General features: G+C 38.1%; 1 pseudogene; it reads left to right on the top strand.

Annotated features, from left to right (window-relative positions):
• Positions 1-15,650: 15,650 nt before the first annotated feature.
• LOC101429755 (receptor-type tyrosine-protein phosphatase alpha-like) lies at positions 15,651-16,456 on the top strand (annotated as a pseudogene).
• Positions 16,457-17,753: the final 1,297 nt, after the last annotated feature.

Raw genomic sequence — 17,753 nt, 5'->3', positions numbered from 1 at the left:
AACTGGGGGGGGTGGGGAGGGGAGAAAAATAAATAAATAAATAAATCTTAAAAAAAAAAACAAAAAACCAGATGGCTAGAGGCAGGATAAGATAGTGGCTGAGTATGACATTACAAGAGGCAGCTCATTCTACAGGGTGGTTAGTAATCCAAACAGAGCTATGTAAGCACCTGTTTGGGAGGCCCAGTAGACAAGAAGAGCATCCTGCAACATCCAAGAAAGAATGGAAGGAGGACACTGCCCATCTCTAGTGAGGATTCATGAGTAGAGCACTCCATGCAGAAGCCAGTGCCCATACTCCACTGGCAGTGCAAGCAGCCATGAGAGATTTCTTGGGGCTGAAGTTGAAAGATCCATTTCCCAAAAACAGGGGAGGAAGAGACAGTTGGCCACAGACTTCAGCTAGTAATTGGAGGATTCGGCTGGCTAAAGTATAATCCTAAGAAAAGCTAAAGCTCAAACCTGTCCAAGTTGGAAAGAGGCTGGTAGCTGCCATTTTAACTCTGCCCCCAGCATGAGGGTAGTGAGGCTGATTAAAAGTCACAATGATGGTAAAGGACCAGCCTCTTTCCACCCAAATTGATTGCAGCCATAACCTAGGCTCCAGCCCCACCTCTGACAGGGAGGAAGCTGAGGGGAACTACATTAGCCTCTCTAGCAACTGCAGGCACTGTCGACTAGCATACACTTAATAGCCAGACACCTGGGCTCCGTCACAATACCTCAATAGGATAGGAGGGGAGCTGTGTTTCCACAGCCTCTCTGGGCAACTGAAGATGCTTTCAGCCCACACAAACTGGTTTGTAGAGTGCTGTCGATTCCATCTCCACTCTCTAACCCCATAGGATAGGAGCGAGCTGGTGTTCCCTCTACCTCTTTGGGCAATAGTAGGTACTTTCAGCCTATAGGGACTGAATTGTTGGTATCTGTGGATCCATCCCCACTCCCTAATAGGATAGGAGGAGGTTTTTTGCCTCAGTTTCTCTGGGCAATGGCAGGCACTTTGGCCTACACAGATTGAACTGCTGGGCACCTGTGTTTCCATCACCACCTCTTGCAGAAGGGACAGTAAACCCTTAGCCTTTCAGGGCAACTGCAGGTACATTCAGCCCACATGGATTAGATTGTTGGGCATTCCAGAGGGTCCATTCCCACCTCTGGCAGGGGAAGAGGGGTCGAGTGCTACATCAGTCTACCTGGGCAACCACTATCAGTTTGGACCCACACAGCATAGATTGTTGCCTATACCTGCAGCTCCATCCCTGTCCCATGCCCCTGAAGGAAAGGGCATGAAATTTCAGCAGTTTCTCCAGGCAACCACAGATGGTCTTGGCCTGCACAACTTGGATGATCACAAATGGCTGCAGCTCTGTCCCTACGCCTGGCAGAGGAGAAAGGTGGGAGAAGCTTCATTGGTTCCTGGGGCAATGCAGGTAATTTTAACCTCCACAGCTTACAGTACCAACTACATCCTTGGGTCCTACTACACAACCAGCAGGGAGAAAAGGCAAGAAAGCCCTAAACTACAGGGAGACATCTAGTAAGCCAAATGCCAAGTCACCAGCAAAAAATTACAATCCATACCAAGAAAAAGGAAGATATGACCCAGTTAAAAGAACAAGATAAGCCTCCAGATCACATAAAGGAGTAGAGATAATTAATCATAGATATTAAAACAAATCTCATTAATAAATTCAATGAGATAGTTTGAGAGATTAAGAATATTAAGAAGATACTGGGTGAATCCAAAGAAGAATTTGAAAGCATGCATGATCTTATGGGAATGAAAGGCACAATAAATGAAATTAAAAATTCACTTGATGACATTGTAATTGTGGGTACAGGCCATTATACATTTTGTCAAAATCTATAAAAATTTGCAGTGCAAAGTGTAAGCTATAATGTGAGCTATTGACCATGGTTAGTAGCAATGCTTCAATATGTGTTTATCAATTATAACAAATGTACCACACTAATGAAAGATGTTAATGGGGAAAAGTGTAGCAAAGGGAGGGTTTGGGGTATATGGGAATTCCCCTATATTTTTGACTTATAATTTATGGAATCTAAAGCTTCTTTAAAAATAAAAGAAAATAAATGAAGCTTAAAAAAGAAAAAAAAGCTCCCTTGCCTTTTGACCCCTATTCTGTCCTTCTTTGTCCCCACCTGGATCAATACACAAGTAAACCTGAGGATTTATAATCTATAATGGGAAGTTGTAGTCCCATTGCTCTCTTCCTGGGATTTTCTCCCATTTCTCTTCCCTCCCTACCCTAACAAATTACTGGCCTAATCAAAAAAAAAAAAAAATACACTGGAGGCATATAATAGCAGATTCAAGAAGGCAGAAAAAAGGATCAGTGAACTTAAAAACATGGCCTCTGAAAGTAAACATATAAAAAAACAGATGAAGAAAAGAATAGAAAAAATTGAACAGGGTCTCATAGAACTAAATAACAGCAAGAGACATGCAAACATATGTGTCATGGATGTCCCAGAAAGAGAGGAAAAGGGAAAAGGGCAGAAGGAATACTTAAAGAAATAATGGTAGAAAATTTCCCAAACCTATTGAAAGACATAGATATCCATGTCCAAGAAGTAAAACATACTCCCACCTGAATAAATTCAAATAGACCAATTCTGAAATACATACTAATTTGAATGTCAAATGTCAAAAACAAAGAGTATTCTGAGAGCAGTAAGAAAAAGGCAACACATAAATACAATAGATATCCAATAAGATTGTCAATTTCTCTTCAGAAACCATGGAGGCAAGAAGAAAGTAGTATGATATATTTAAGATACTGCAAGAGAAAAACTGCCAGACAAGAATCTTATGTCTGGCAAAATTGATTTCAAAATGAGGGTAGCTTTAGAATATTCACAGATAAACAAAACAGATATTTGTTATAACCAAAAGACCAGCTTTTCAGGAAATATGAAAGGGAGTGCTACAGCCTAAAAAAAGAAAAAGGAGAGAGTGGCTTGGAAGAGAGTCAAGAAATGAAGATTCTATCAGTAAAAGTAATTAAAAGTGTAAAAACATTGTAATAACATTGAATGCTAATGGATTAAATCCACCCTCCGTCAAAAGACACAGACTGGCAGAAGAGATAAGAAAATATGAGCCATCTATATGCTGTCTACAAAGGACTCACCTTAGAAACAAGGATATGAATAGATTGAAAGACTGGGAAAAGACATTCCATGCATGCAGAAACCAAAAACAAGCTGGAGTAGCTATACTTATATTGGATGAAATAAACTTTAAAAGTAAAACTGTTACTAGAAACAAGGAAGGATATGACATATAAATAAAAGTGGCAATTTACCAGGAAAAAATAACAAGCGTAAATGTATATGCACCTAACCAGGATGCCCCAAAGTACATGAGGCAAATACTGTCAAAACTGAAGAGAGAAATAGATATTTCTACAATAATAGTCAGAGGCTTCAATACGCCAGTCACAACATTGGACAGAACATCTGGTCAAGGGATCAATTAAAAAAAAAAAGAAAGAATAAATAATATGATAAAAGGATTAAAACGAATAGACGTATACAATATTGCACCCCCAAAACAGCATGATATACATTCTTCTCAAGTGCTCATGGATCTTTCTCCAGGATAGACCATATGTTGTGTCATAAAACAGCTTAATAAATTCAACAAGATCGAAATTATACAATGGACTTTTTCATCATGATGAAATAAAGTTGGAAAACAACAAAAGGCAGAAAAGAGGGAAATTCACAAATATGTGGATATTAAGTAATCAGTTGGTCACAGAAGAAATTGCAAGAGAAATAAATAAATATCTTTAGACGAATGAAGATAAGAACACAACATATCAGAATCTATGGAATGCAGCAAAGGCAGTGCTGAGAAGGAAATTTACAGTCCTCATGCTTACATTTAAAAGAAGAAAGAATCAATGACCTAACTACACAGCTGGAGGAACAAGAAAAAGAATAGCAAGCTATTCCCAAAGAACGTAGAAGGAAAGAAAAAACAAACATCAGCACAGACATAAATGAGATTAAGAACAAAAGCAATAGAGAATTAACAAATTGAAAATTGATTCTTAGAGAAGATTAACAAAATCTTTAACCCTTAGCTAGACTAACAAAGAAAAAAATTGAGAAAATGCAAATAAATAAAATGAAAATGGGGACATTACTACTGATCCCACAGAAATAAAAGAGGTAATAAGAGGAAACTATGAACAAATATATGCCAACAAACTAGATAATGTAGACATAATGGAAAACTTCCAGGAATGTACAAACAACCTACCCTGACCCTAGGAGAAATAGAAGACCGCAACAAACAAATTGCAAGTAAAGAGATTGAAACAGTCATCAAACAGCACTCTAAAATATAAAGCCAGGACCAGGTGGTCTCACAGGTGAGATCTATCAAGCATTCAAGTAAGTTTTAATACCAGTCATAAAGAAGTTCTTCCAAAAAAAATGAACAAGAAGAAATGCCACCGAAGTCATTCTATGAAGCCAAGATTACCTTAATAGCAAAGCCAGATAAAGATATTGTGTGTGTGTGTTGGGGGGGGGAGGGGAGAATTACAGACTCATTTCCCAATGAATATGGATGCAAAAATCCTCAACAAAAAGACTTGCTAATTGAATCCAACCATGGATGAATTAATCCCCATGATCAAGTGGGTTTTATATCAGGCATGCAAGGGTGGTTCAACACAAGAAAATCAAACAGTATGATACACCACATTAATATATATAAGAAGAAATATCACATGATATTGACACACAATAGGCATTTGACAAAATATAGCATCCTTTCTTAATAAAAATACTACAAAATGTAGGAACTGAAGGAAACTTCCTTGCATGATAAAGCCATATATGAAAAACCCACAGCTAATATTGTGCTCAATGGTAAAAGACTAAAAGCTTTCCTGTTGAGATTGGGAAAAAGACAAGGATGCCCATTGTCACTACTGTTGTTGAATACAGTGCTAGAGGTTCTAGCTAGAGCAATCAAGCAAGAAAAAAGAAATAAAGGCATCCAAATAGGAAAAAAAGAAATGAAACATTAGCTATTCACAATCCTATACCTAGAAAGTCCTGAAAAATCAACAACAAAGCTGCTAGATCTTTAAATGATTTCAGTAGTGTCAGAATACAAGATTAATATGAAAAAAAAAACAGTGGTATTTCTATAAACTAGTAATGCACAATCTAAGGAGGAAGTCTGGAAAAAATTCCACTTACAATAGCTACTAAAAAAATCAAATATTTAGGAATAAACTTAACCAAGGATGTAAAGCACTTGCATTCAGAAAACTACAATTCATTGCTTAAAGAAATTTTAAAAGACCTAAATAATTGGAAGAATATTCTATGTTCATGGATTGGAGGACTAAATATCATTAAGATGGCAATTCTATCCAAATTGATATACAGATTCAATGCAATCCTGATAAAAATTCCACCAGCATTTTTTTAAACAAATGGAAAACACAATTATCAAAATTCTTTGGAAGGGTAAGGGGCCCTGAACAGCCAGAAACATCTTAAAAAGGAAAAGTGAAGTTTGGAGGACTCTCACTTCTGGATTTTAAATCATATTACCTAGCTACAGTGGTAAAAACACCACGGTGCTGCCATAAAACTAGACACAGATGAATGGAACCAAATTGATGGTTCAGAAACAGACAATCACATCTGCGATCAAGTAATTTTTGACAAATCTGTCAAACCCACCCAACTGGGACAGAGCATCTAGTTAAGAAATGGTCCTGGGAGAATTGGATATCCATATCCTAAAGAAAGAAAGTGAATCCCTAACTCACACCTTATACAAAAATTAACTCAAAATGGATCAAAGACCTAAATATAAAGGATAGAGCCACAAAGTTCCTAGAAGGAAATGTAGGAAAGCATTTTCAATACCTGGTGGTGGGAGGTAGCTTCTTAAGCTTTACACCAAAGCATGAGCAATGAAAGAAAATATGAATAAATAGGACTTCCTCAAACTTAAACACTTTTGTGATTCAAAGGACTTCATCAAGATGAAAAGACAGCCCAGTCAATGAGAGAAAATATTTGGAAACCCATATCAATAAGGGATTGATTTTCATTCTATATGTAGAGATCATACAACTCAACAATAAAAGACCAAGCAATCCAATGTAAAAATGGGCAAAAGACTTAAAAAGGCATTTCCTGAAAGAGGAAATACAAATGACCAAAAAGTACATGAAGAAATATTTAATATCACTAGAAATTAAGGAAATGAAATCCAAATGACAATAAGATATCATCTCATTCTGCATAAAATGGCCTTTATTGAAAAACAGAAAACAATTCATGCTGGAGAGGATGTGGAGAAATAATACCAACCTTCACTGTTGGTGGGATTGTAAAATGGAGCAACCTCTGTGGAAGACAGTTGGGTTGTTCCTCAGAAAGCTAAATATGGAACTGTCATATGATCCAGTAATTTCTCCACTAGGAATATATGCAGAAGAACTAAAAATTGTGATGCAAACAGACATTTGCATAACAATGTTCATAGCAGCATTATTAACAATTGCCAAAAGATGGAAAAACCCAAGTGTCCAACAACCAATGAATGGATAAACAAAATGTGGTATAAACATATGATGGAATACTATGCTGCATTAAGAAGAAATGATGGGCAGTACTGGTCTGTGAGGAGTATAGGGTGTGGAGGGTGGGTTAGACTGTCCATGGACCTGGGGTGAGGGTTGGGGAAGGAGCAGGTGAACTCTGGGGATTTGTAGATGTGTAGTTGAAACTACAATACTGGGAAAGTTCTTTTGGCAAATATGAGAGTGGAGGATTACTAGTTTAAGGTGTTGGATGTAGGGAGCATGGGAACAAGCCATACGTGGGGCAGGCTTCTAGGGAGGGTGTAGCATACATCTTGTCATAATGTGTTATATCAGGGGCTGGAGACTCACATAATGAGTGAGAAGGTGTTGGACTCCCATCCTGGGGAGTCTTGCTATCATCTCAAACAGAGGAGCAGGAATCTCTTGGCAGCATAGGCAGCACCTAATATGGGAGGACAGGCCCTCGATTCTGTTGCAAGTAACTATGAATCTGGTCCTTCAATGAGTTCATCATGATGGTTACTGTGGGTCTGCAGTGAAAAGGGAGGAAGGAATAGAATAGATGGAACACTGAACTTTTTGGGGGTGATGGAATTGTTCTACATGATCATGCAAGGATGGATACAGATCCATATCAAACTTCATAAAAATCTATAAAAATGTATGATCCAAAATGTAAACCACAATGTAAATAATTGACAATTATTAGTAACAATGTTCCAATATATGTACATCAATTATAACAAATGCACCATCCACATGTAAAATGTTATTAATAGGGGAAATGGGAAAAGGGAAAGGACGCGGGGTATATGAAAATCACCTATATTCTATACATGTCTTTTCTGTAACCTAAAGCTTCTTTGAAGATGAAATGAAAAAATAAGACATTAGGCCAATAAACGGAAGCAAATATCACACTGCATACAGGAAAACAGATCTTAAAATGATGAAAGACATAATGTCAAAAGAGACTTAATTTTGTATTTTTTATTTTTATATTATTTCAAAGTTTTTTTTTAAAGTTCCTATTTCATTATTTTTTTAAACCATCATTTTCCTATTAATCATAATTGGCTATTTTGTTGGCTTCAATTTTGAAGAAGTTTTGGATCACAGACAGGTTACCAATGTGGCAGAGAAGGATCATCAGTGTGGGGTGTCAGAGATGGGAGATGTACAGGAGGAGGTTCTTCTGGATCATAACTGTAAGGCATATGAATGTGTTCAAGTGTTCATGGAGAATTGTCACAGTGGATGGAGATCCACACAATACCTAAAGAAATATCAAATTCCCATCCTGGAGAGAGCTGCCACAATTTCTAATGGGAAAGCAAGAATCCTGAGTACAGGGACAGTGACTACTGAAGGAAGATGTACTATTGATGGGCTCTTGATTGTGATCATTGTATTTATGAACCTTTACTTTTGAAATTGAAACTTAGCACAGTATTATAGGGTATCTAAGCATTACCTCCTGAGAATCTCCTTGTGGCTCAAATGTGGCCTCTCTCTAAGCCAAAACTCAGTATATAAATGCATTACCTTCCCCTAGCATGGGACATGACTCTCAGGGATGATCCTCCCTGGCACCAAGGGATTATTACTGTAGCAGTTTGATATAGATATGAATTCCAAAAATAAATATTGGATTATGTCTGTAAACTGGTCTGTACCTGGGCATGATTAAAATATGATTAGGGTTTTGATTGGACCATGTCAGTAGGGTGTTGAGTCCCCAGCCCTCAGTGGGTAGGGACTCACAGTTAAAAGACATGGCAAAGGACAAAGTTGGAGATTTTGATATTGGAGTTTTGATTTTGAGTTTGATGCTGGAGTCTTGAGCTGGAGCCCTGGGAAGTAAGCACACAAAAGAAAGAGAAGAAAGAGAAACAAGCCCTGGGAAGAGAGGACCTGAGCCAGGGGAAGAACACAGAGAAATACAGAGAGCTCCTTAGACATGGCATAAACCCTGGGGAGAGAGACAGAACCATTCATCTTATCGCCTACAGCTGCCCTTGTGGAGAAAACAGAGGACCTGAGCCCAGAGAGAAGCAAGACCTGGGAAGAGAAGAACCCAGGAAACCTGAACTCTGGCACACATTAGCAGCTATCTTGCTCCAACACATGGAAATAGACTTTGGTGAGGGAAGTAACTTATGCTTTATGGCCTGGTATCTGCATGCTCCTACCCCAAATAAATACCCTTTATAAAAGCCAACAGACTTCTTGTGTTTTGCATTAGCACCCCTTTGGCTGACTAATACAACTACCAAGAACCAACTAGCAAAGCAACTGGAAAAAACCTTGACCAAGAGGGGGAAAGGGTAAAGACAAATGAGATTATATGGCTAAGAGACTTCAAAGTGTGTCAGGAGGTCATTTCAGAGGTTACATTTATGCACGTCTCAGCAGGAACTCATTGACTGCCAAAGTAAATATTACCTCAAATAGTGGGGCTCCTGAGGGCTCTGGAGACATCCAGACATTATCAGCAGGGTAGACAACTCAGGAGTTTGGTGCCCTGCCAGTGGGCCCTACTTTGAAATTTACACTCCCCAGTGTGATAGAGTTGGACTGAGTTGTGTTTTCCCTACACATGGCTCTGCTGCCCCTCTGTTTGAACCTATAGTTACTATTAGAGTTGATATTTTTATGTCCAAGAGACTTAAATCTTTGGACTATCCATGTGCCAGTTGGGCCCTGAATCACAACAGACTTGCAACACCTACTCTCCAGTTTATTGGACTCACCCAGGACAACTAACAAGAAGATGATGACTTGCAATGACATTCTCAAGGAAGAGAGAGCGTCTGCAACTGCAAGCATGAAAATCCCATCCATTAGCCCCGTAGGATATAAGCCTCCTCTCAATTAGAGGTGGAGTGGGCATCACCATCACAAAATCCTTGGGATTGGGTAATGAACAATGGACTAGAGTTGTTCTACTGTAGACATTTTATGTTCCAAGCAATGGAAAACTTTTATCATGGATGTGAAGGCAGTGGCTACTGGAGGTTCTGAGGAGAGGGAAAGGGAAAAATGGGTGTAATTTGGGGGCTTTATGGACTTCGAATTATCCTGAATGACATTGAAATGACAGATACACTCCTTTAGATATCTTGTAATAACTTGCAAAAATATACAGGAGAGAGTATAAAGTACAATGTAAACTATAATCATCACTTAGTGGCAATCCTCCAAGATATGTTCACTAATTGTGACAAATGTACCACACTAATGAAGGATGTTGATGTGAAAATGTGTGAGGGATAGGAAGTAGGACATATGGGAGTCTCCTATATTTTTTGTGTAGCATTTATGTAATCTAAGTTTCCTTTTAAAAATAAAAATGTATATTAAAAAAAGAAGAAGAAATGAAATTGGGGCACATATGATAACATGGATGAATCTCAAAGACATTATGCCAAGTGAAATAAGCCAGACACACAAGGACAAACATTGTTTGGTTTCACTAATATGAACTAAATACAAAGAATAAATGCATGGAACTAAAACCTAGAGTATAGGCTATTAGGAGATAAGAGGAGGGCTGCAAAGGAGTGCTGATGCTTAATGTATGTAGAAGTTTGAATAATTAACTTAACTGTAAAAGTGTGGAAGAGGATAGAGTTTATTGTAACACATTATAGTGAGTAACAGCTCGTTTAGAAATGGGGTTATGACTGAAAAGGGTAGTCTAGGGTTGTAAATGTCAATTTAAAGAAAGCTAGAGAATAATCTAGGGATTGATAATATAGTGAACCCAGAGGTAGGTGAAAATTGTGGTTAATAATACAAATGCAATAATGTCCTTCTGTGAACTATAACAAATGTACGTCACTACTGCAGGGTGGTGGGAATGTGAAGAAGCATGAGGAAAATATAATAAATGTAGCTTATGGATTGTAGTTTACAGCAATACTGTAACATTCTTGCATCAATGCCAAAGATGTTAAGTGTTAATAATGGGGGGATATGGAAAAAATATGCTAAATATATACTATGCACCATAGTTAGTGGTTAATAGCCTGATGATATTATCTCATAATCTGTAACAAATGTTCCACCATGGTGTGGTGTGTTGGCGTGGTGTGTAGGAACCATGTACATGATTGTTTTGTAAATTCACAACTTCTCTAATAAAAATATATATTTTAAAAAGATGACTATCTCTCACTAAGCTTTTATGCTTATAAAGATGGAGAAAACTGCTATTAATTTGTTCTGAGTGTTCTACTTTGATGGACTTGATAATGACATTTTTCTTATTTGAACTAGAAAATTAATTTATTTGATCCTTCCAAATATTCCATGAACTGTTTAAATGAAAAGGGCAGAATAGATCAACAAATTTCCCCTGCTAGAATATAGGGACAAAATCCCACTGATAGGTTATCTAGAAGAACACAACCATTTCTCTTCAGGTAGCTGAGAGGCTGAACAAAGACTTTAGTCAGGGTCCATTGTTTCCATAGGAATGAGAATATATGTTGAAACAGTGCGCCATTCAACTACAGTAATTTAGCACACTGACATCACTTCCCTTTGACCAACCTGACTGCAAAACAATTGCAGCCTTGAAAATGCAAAGGACTAAGCTGTTACACAGAGAGCAACTCAGTGGGGAGAACATTTTGGAAAGTCGGCAGCCTGAGATTTAAAATATATAACATAGTTAAGGAAAGTGACTGAAGAAAATATCCTAATGCTCTGAGAAAAATCTACCACCAGGAAAGAAATGTAGTTAGTTCTTCAGCATCAGGAAGAGGCATTTAAACAGAAAAGATTTGAAGGTTGCCATTTCCTCTCCATCAGTAACTTGTAACTGGCTCTCTCTGTGGATCAGTAAAAGAGAACCATTTTTTTCATGTGGCAGTAATGTAGCACCAGCATCCCACTGGTGCTTGCTCAGATTCTACAATGGGCAGTATATTCATGCAGAGACACCTGGAGCACTGCCTAGGTATATTTCCAGCTGACAAGCAGATCCTTTCCTCCGTGCCTATGCCAATACCAGCTCTGGTGACAGGATAAGAAAAAGACTGAGCAATTGTACAGCAGTTGTAGACTTTCTGACCCTGGGTCTCCCTATATTAGACAGAATTTCATAAGTGAAGCTGGGTAGGTTCTCAAACATCATTGAAGAACAGTAATTCACTCCAATATCTTAAAATGAGAGAAAGGTCTGTAGTTCAAAGAATTTCTAGTCCATGAAATCTCAGCTACTGAGCAGAAAAGACAAATAAATCAGGGGCACGTTCCTCAAAAATCTTTCAGTCACATTAGCAGTCATGTAAGTAGAATGATGAGAACCAAGAAAAAGACTTTCTAAATCAAAAAGTTTTTCCATTGTTTATTTACCACAAAGACTAGAAAGTTCATATATTTTGGGTTAAGACATTGGGCCTCCTTTTAAAAGGTAAAATGGTTTTTGAATAAGAGACTATATAAGATATTAAACAATATTAACCTTGTAACATAAATTAATGAGTTACATGATCCAGTCAGCAAGTAAGGCAGTGAGGTAAAAGTATGAATTAACAGATACATTAGGTTATGAGCCAGAGGCTTAAGTAAGGTCTGGATACTTCAACATTGCCTGAAAAGCAGGCCCATGAGGTCAACACCATGGGGGCTCTGGATGGACAGGGGCAATCTGACATTGTGGGTGCTATGGGGGCAATGGAGGAGTGAGAGAGTGAGGCACTGGCATGCAAGTATCTCTCAAGTTACAGTGTGACTAAATCCAGCCCTTGTATACCAGCTAGGCCTCCATCTGTGGTATAGGATAACTCATATTAAATTGCTTTAAGAATCAGAACAGAATGTGTCTGGCTCTCCTAACTGAATGATCCACGAGTAACTTAAGGTTCAGCTACGATTTTATATAGAGGCTCTTTCTCTCCTAGCCCTGCTCTTCCCCTGTGTAGGTTATATTCTCAGATGAACTTTTCCCTCCTTCAACGTTCAAAGTGTATCTAGCAGTACCAGACCACATATTCTCGTCTTGGATGGAGAGAGTTTCTCTCTTCTGGGAGTTAACCAAAAGTCTGATGTGCATTTCTTTGGTTTAAATAGGGTCAAATTGTGACCAGAGATGCATATACTTATGGGCTTATGTCCTTGGAACTAGGCAACATCACTCAAAGCATGTGCATGGAGAGTAGGGAAGGAGAGCTGCTCATTGGAATTTGAGGGGTGATGAGAAGCTAAGTAACAGGGATCTACTGTGACTTTTGTTTCGTTGTAGGGAATAAGGTGCCTGGATAGGACTTCTAGCTTTATCTTGATGTTACAGTAGAAGGATGGAAATGACTACTATGTCTAGTAGGAAGATTTCCTTTGTAGGATATGCCACAAATATTTTTTGTTGTTGTTGTTCAGGCTTAAAGATTTTTCTATTTTCTTCCCTTTTTGGATTTATTCTTTTAAAGTTTCCTTTAAAGAGCTTGAGTATTTTGAGGAGTTTGAAATATAAATACAAAATAACTTGTTTATAAAAAAAAGTAAACATAGTCAAACTATGTAAAACTTAAGCCTGCCATAGAAAAGTCTCTAACACTTTTACCTCTACTGATGTCTAAATCCAGGTGAGAGCAAGCTATATGAAAAGAAAAATCTGCCAAATGCAGAGACAGAGATAGAAACAGATCCAGTTGACAGCTACTTCCTCTTCCTCTTGGGCAAGAATGAGCCAGCATTTCTGGGAGAGAGTCTACAAATGTTCTCTGATGAAACAGTACTATGGTAGATTATGATGGATGGAACTGATTATGGAAAATCAACAGAGACGGTGGTGGGGGATGATCCTGCTAAGAGTAAATGAATAAAATAAGGTAAAGAATAAAATTAAAACTTGGTAGAAACAGTCTTAATTTTTTTACTTGTTTTGTTTTTGTTTTGTTTTTTGTAATCAGGTGCATGCAGGCATTCACAATTTTGTATGCAGTCTCAGGAAGTTCAGAGCTGCCTGAAATGCTACTATACACCTCCCCATGGATGTGCACCCCAGGGAAAGAGACCCTATTAAGGACTCAAAATAACATTTTCATTCCTTGTGATGACAGTGTTTCAAAATAAGGAAACTTATAATAAAACTAAAAACATGCATAATTATATTTTAAAAACCAGCTTTATTGAAAGAACATATAATGTACGGGGACTCCTGAAATTACTGAACATAATCAAAGATCACATCAGTTTGGTAATACATGACTACTTTGTTCTATTAAATGTGATGGTAAACATCAGGCCATACGTATTAACAAGAAGTTAAGCATAATAAATATAAAACTGAGAATATTTTAGGAACAAAAAACTCCCCACACAGTGGTATAATCATTTTGTAGACATAGATTAGATTCTTGGTTTTAATTGATAAGAGATTTGAGTATTTAAAAGGCATTCAAAGGTTCTCTCTGTTGTTGAATCATATTTCACATACTTGATTTGCAAAAATAACCTCAATCTTTTGTTTCCTGTGTTTCCAGGAAACAAAATCCATCTATCAACTCAATAAACTCTGCGACTGTCACTGAACATAACACATTTGGTGAGCTGAGAGACTGGCTGGATGGCAGGGGTCTTGTAAGGTCCACAATGTCCGGAAGGATTCCCAGCTTCAGTGAGTTAAATTAAACCACACAAATAGTAACTCTCTACTAGAAAAAGCTACTGCAGTAAGGAAGATGGATTTTTTTAATCTTAGATTTCAGGAAAAAAATCCTAGACTGGTCTCAGATCATCATATATTTAGCATTTCCTTATTTCAAAGGAAAATTTAAATTGAAACAGAAGTTATAAAAAAGCATATAATCTAAATTAAACATTCTCGTGTGTTACAAAAATACTTATTCTAACTGATTCTTGTTCAGTTCAGAATTCTTTTAAAAAAATACCAATGAAATATATAGTTTATAAATGTTTAACCAAAACAAAAAGACAAATAATGGGAAAGGAAATGGAAGTGTGATATCTATTAATTCTGATACTCTATTTTCTTAGCTAGAATAGCCAATTTGTAAAAGCATTAAAAGTCCTGTCTGAGAAAGCTTTGTTTAGAACAGAATCATAATTGTGACTCATCACCTTGATTAAAGCAAAGTTTATCTGATTTTCACCCAATTCCATGGACTACACTGGCAGTACACAGAATAGAACCAAATAATTTAGTATTGGTGGACTCCAAATCCTAGAGAGTTATTAAATGCCTTCTCGAAAGTTCATGTTAGATGTTTTTTTGTGAAATAAAATAAATGGCAAATTCTTTGTAGCATTGGTTTGGAGGAACAAAACAAATAGTATTAAATAAAACGCAGTTATATTTGGACCTTAAATGATATCACTTACGATGTGTTCTAGCATACTTTTTCACATGATAGGTCATAAATAAGTAACACTCCTTATCCCAAGAGGAATAATCTCATAAATCCTGGCCAGAATTATAAACAGTTTCAGAAACCTAGGTTTACAGGAAACAAAGGTTGACTCAATTAAAAAGATTTAGTAAAGTCAAATTTAAGGCTACCATAGGCTTTGGGATCAGATCATTTTAATGGTCTGTGCCATTTATTGAGGTAACTTTGGGAAATTCTCTCAAATAATTATATTTCAGTTTCCTCATCAGCAAAATAAGGATGATAATACCACATGGATTTAATGTGAGGACCAAATGGAATAAATTTTGGCAAGAGCCAAGCAATGTAAGACAGGTCACTGACATTAAATAAAAGAAATTACCTGTTGAATTCATATGGAATGATCTGTAAAACCCTGTTCTTCCTCATGTTGGCTGGAAGGTTTCCAGTCCGCATCTTGTCATTCTGAATTTTGATTGAAGTCAGCTTCTTAAATTTCTCTTCTAACCCATTGTTGCTGGTTCCTGGGATTTTGTTGTAAATTTTCTGCAGGTGGGTTTCTAGCAAGGTCACTACTAGTTCTGTATATCCATAGAGATAATGCTCCAGAAGGGCTTGGTATATGAAGGCATACTGCATATCCGTCTGCACCACCTGGCAGCGCTGCGGCCGTATGCGGCCCACAAAGCCGAGCACATCCACCTTCCGCTCCGCGCGCATCAGGTCCAGCACCGCGTCAGTGACGACGAAGGCGCCCGTGCGCCCCACGCCCGCACTGCAGTGAACCACGATTCAACAGAGTGGTCATTCCGGTGAGGAGGAGAACACAGACTACGTGAATGCCTCCTACATTGATGGCTACCGGTAGAAGGACTTCTACATCGCCAGCCAGGGCCCTCTTCTCCACACAATTGAAGACTTCTGGCGAATGATCTGCAAGTGGAAGTCCTGTTCCATCGTGATGCTAACAGAGCTGGAGGAGAGGGGCCAGGAGAAGCGCGCCCAGTACTGGCCATCTGGTGGACTGGCGTCTTATGGGGACGTCACGGTGGAGCTGAAAAAGGAGGAGGAGTGTGAGAGCTACACCGTCAGAGACCTCCTCGTCACCAACACCAGGGAGAACAAGAGCCGGCAGAGCCGGCGGTTCCACTTCCATGGCTGTCCGGAAGTGGGCATCCCCACGATGGGAAAGGAATGATCAGCATCACTGCAGCCGTGCAGAGGCAGCAGCAGCAGTCAGGGAAACACTCCGTCACCCTGCACTGCAGTGCCGGGGCAGGAGAGACGGGGACCTTCTGTGCCCTGAGCACAGTCCTGGAGCGGGTGAAAGCCGAAGGGATTCTGGACGTGTTCCAAACCGTCAAGAGCCTGCGGCTGCAGAGGCCGCACAGGGTGCAGACACTGGAACAGTATGAATTCTGCCACAAGGTGGTGCAGGAATACATTGACGCATTCTCAGATTACGCCAACTTCAAGTAAACTGCGGCGTGACCCATGCACGGGAGAATTGCCTTCTTTAATATTTTGTAATATTCTGTTTTGTTAATATACCCAGAATTGTGTATATCTCTTATAACTTTTAGAAATTGGTACATAGGCGTCTATTACCTGTTAGGTGGAAATTTTATATGTAAATGTGTTAGCACTGATAGACCCTTTTCCAGTGTTTTATTGGGGAATTAAATCATATGATGTTGGGGGAAAAAAAAAGAAATTACCACTGTTTAGCTAAATAATACTGTTATTTAGCAACATAGTTTAAACTTCAAATCATCCACATTATACTGACTGTGAGCAATTGCATAAAATACAAACTTCACTCCACTAATAATGGATCTGCATAATGTTCAGTGACCAGGCACATGACTTCTTTCAGCATCTATTGGAATAATCACTGTACATCTGTTATTCATATCATGCAGACAGAAAATTGGTAGTTGCATTGACTCTGTCTCCTAAAGATAAACCCACATGGCATTATAGAAAAATGAATAATCAAACAAGTGAATTGGTCAACAAAGATGAAAGTGCAGCAAGGAAACAAGAACTGATAATACTGAAAGTAAAATATTAGTCAAACAAAAATGGAGTTATAGAAGAAACAGCTGGAATGTTGACATTGCTGCCATTTTAAAAGACTGAAGATACGAAGCCAGATGAATGTATGAAGGCAACTTATCAACCTAAATAAGAAAAGTAATTGAGATGAAAAAGACGAAGATCTCCCAGAGAAAGTAACACTGGCAAAAACAAACAAACTTCACACTAAAGGAACTCATGGAAATATTTCACAACACTGGAAACTCAAAGGATAAGATGTTGGAGGTGGAATTAAACTTAGAAAAGAATATGACAATTTGCCAAGGCATTGGAGAGATCATTGCTCCATATTGTAAGGCATACAAGAAGAAGAAAAAAGCAAGTGCTATTCAAACTCCTCTTGGTAATTCTTTTTACAAATAAGTTGTCAACATTTCTAATGTCTTAAAATATAGTATATTAAACAAATATTAGATTTACTATCTTTTCATTTCCCTATATATTTATAAGTGCCAGCATATTAGTCAGTCAAAAGGGTGCTGACCCAAAGTACCGGAAATCTGTTAGCTTTTATTAAAGGTATTTATTTGCAATAAAAGGTTACAGTTATAAGGCCCTAAAGAATCCAATTCAAGTTTTATTTCTCACCAAAGTCAGTTGCCATGTGTTGAAGCAAGATGGCAGGAAATCTCTGCCTGGTCTCTCCTTCTTTCTTCCTCTTCTCGTCTCAGCTGTA

This window comes from Dasypus novemcinctus, chromosome 14 (assembly GCF_030445035.2).
Source record: "Dasypus novemcinctus isolate mDasNov1 chromosome 14, mDasNov1.1.hap2, whole genome shotgun sequence".
NCBI lineage: Eukaryota > Metazoa > Chordata > Mammalia > Cingulata > Dasypodidae > Dasypus > Dasypus novemcinctus.
The sequence above is the reverse complement of the archived record's forward strand: the minus strand, read 5'-3'. Positions and strand labels throughout refer to the sequence as shown.